The sequence below is a fragment of the Oratosquilla oratoria genome, chromosome 16 (genome assembly GCF_046742065.1).
Source record: "Oratosquilla oratoria isolate Oo_2021 chromosome 16, ASM4674206v1, whole genome shotgun sequence".
Classification (NCBI taxonomy): domain Eukaryota; kingdom Metazoa; phylum Arthropoda; class Malacostraca; order Stomatopoda; family Squillidae; genus Oratosquilla; species Oratosquilla oratoria.
This window is the reverse complement of record NC_134792.1, coordinates 20,657,293-20,659,792: the sequence shown is the minus strand read 5'-3', so window position 1 is coordinate 20,659,792 and position 2,500 is coordinate 20,657,293. Positions and strand designations below refer to the sequence as shown.

The 2,500-nt window shown below is 40.4% G+C and overlaps 1 protein-coding gene across 1 annotated transcript in view; it reads left to right on the top strand.

Moving 5' to 3' along the window:
- Positions 1 to 2,500, top strand: part of LOC143033855 (uncharacterized) — a gene marked incomplete at its 3' end in the record, with an annotated part of 31,751 nt that overhangs the window by 13,703 nt on the left and 15,548 nt on the right.

Here is a 2,500-nt window from a genome sequence, read left to right as displayed (position 1 = left end):
CGGACACATACACGCAATAAACACAGGTTCCTGGTGCACGGATACACACACACACACACACACACACACACACACACACACACACACACACACACACACACACACACACACACACACACACACACACACACACACACACACACACACACACACACACACACACACACACACACACACACACACACACACACACACACACACACACACACACACACACACACACACACACACACACACACACACACACACCACACACGCACACACACACACACACACACACACACACACATACACACATACACGCACACACACACACACACACACACACACACACACACACACACACACACACACACACATACACACACACACACACACACACACACACACACACACACACACACACACACACACACACACACACACACACACACACACACACACACACACACACACACACACACACACACACACACACACACACACACACACACACACACACACACACACACACACACACACACACACACAAACGCGCGCGCGCGCGCGCACGCATATATTCATATACAGATATATCCCCACAAAATATGATGGATTTCTCTAGAAATGTTTGATATCATCTGGCATTCATAAAAATAAGACTATTACAATAACTAATGGGTCTAAAAAGGGAACTTCCCATACATTTACTTCTCATAAAGTGTTTTCAAGAGGTACGTAACATGACACTCTCTATCATCGTGATAATTTCATATTGATAAGGAAATGAAAATGTATAATAGATAATGTCAATTGCCAAGGTCTGTGCTTGCTGGTGGGCACGTAGCGTTTGGCTGAATGACATTGACCATGATGAGTGTGACAGAAGGAAGTTGTACGATCCTTTGCTTGAGTGAAGAGATTATGTTTGATTTAGCATGAAGTTATTTGATTTGTTCTCATATCTATAATACCTTTTGGTTGGAAGGGAGATTCATATCAACCCCTGTAGTATCAGTAGTTACTTTTTTCCTTCAGTTACCATAAAGATTTTATATTGAGAACTAAGAATTTTGTCTCTTACACAAATTACATGTATTTCCTGTAGGGTTCATATGACGTATATCTGTCTCAAAAGTGTTCATACTCAAACGTGTGTTGGCGCTGAGAGAACGGAGATATTGAGGGCGTTATCGATGAAGTTCGGGATAAGACTGCATTCTTCCGCTTGCTTATCTTCGAATGGCGTTCGTGTCGTCGACCAAAAGAAAACAAAAGAAAAATGATCATAAATATTTGAATATCCGGAATATTTAGATAACAGGAGCATGAAATCGTGTGTGTGCCCTCATCAGAGGCAGAATAAGTTAAGGATCTATTTCTATAGAGGAATTCCGACAGGAATATGTAGTTATCAAACTTTATATAACTCTCACCTCCGACACGAGGACCACCACTGCTCTTAAGCCGCCACCACCACTACCTCCCTCATGATTGCTATCGCCCCTGATAGCACTTTCGTCGCCAACGCCACTTCCTTCACTATCGCCATCGCCTACGTCATTGCCATTGTTGCCAGTACATGAAAGTTAAATCTCATATGTGCTCTTGTTCAAATTAAACCTAAACTAGTATTGATGCATACTGTGTCCTGAGCTTAGTACATAGTTATGTATTTTAGTATACTCATTAAGCAGTTCATCTCCATGATCAGCCCAGAAAATACTTTTGTCAACAAAACACTTTCACACATGCCCAACATCCTTTGGATCGTTGGTTTTATACTGTCTATGTTCATTGGAGTCAGCAGTTATAAGATAGTCAAATTTATTACATTACCATTTATGCTTTCTATTTAATTTATATGACTATTTTTTTTTATTTGTCTACCTAATATTCATTATCATTTCCAGACACGCTGTTATACAGAATAGTGGCATTTTATAATTGAAGTACCTTTAAGTTGTCTCTATGAAGCTACACTTTACAACATTTGTGACACTACCCTTCCTTTCTCTCATTCCCCTGCTGAGGTACAGAAGAAGAAGAATGTTGTCATCATGATCTTATGCGTATTGTAGAAGGCGAGTAAATGGGACGAAGTGTGGAAGGAGGGACTAAGGATTCTCAATTCTGTACGTTTCTCCAAAGATAAGTCGAGGCATAAGAGGATCTGGGAAGAGGGCTCTAATCAGAACCCTAGAAGTTGTATAATTTAATGCGGGTGGATGCAAGAACTTAGTATGGATGGCAGTAAAAAGGAAAACATTGTAGTATATTTGTGGAAATAAACATGAATATGGTAGCGATGAGTGAAATGAAGCTGAAAGTGAAAGATGAGTTGGAGCTTTTGAGCGTGAGTAGGATGACAGACGAGAGAAGGATTGTTACTATCGGTAGTGATAAACTTTTGTAAGTCCATGTGGTCCTGATAGTGGGAAAAGTGAAGAAAAAAGGAATCGTTTTAAAATGAGTATAAGGAAAACTACGGAAGAAATGGAAATGGTGTGGTCTGGGGGAT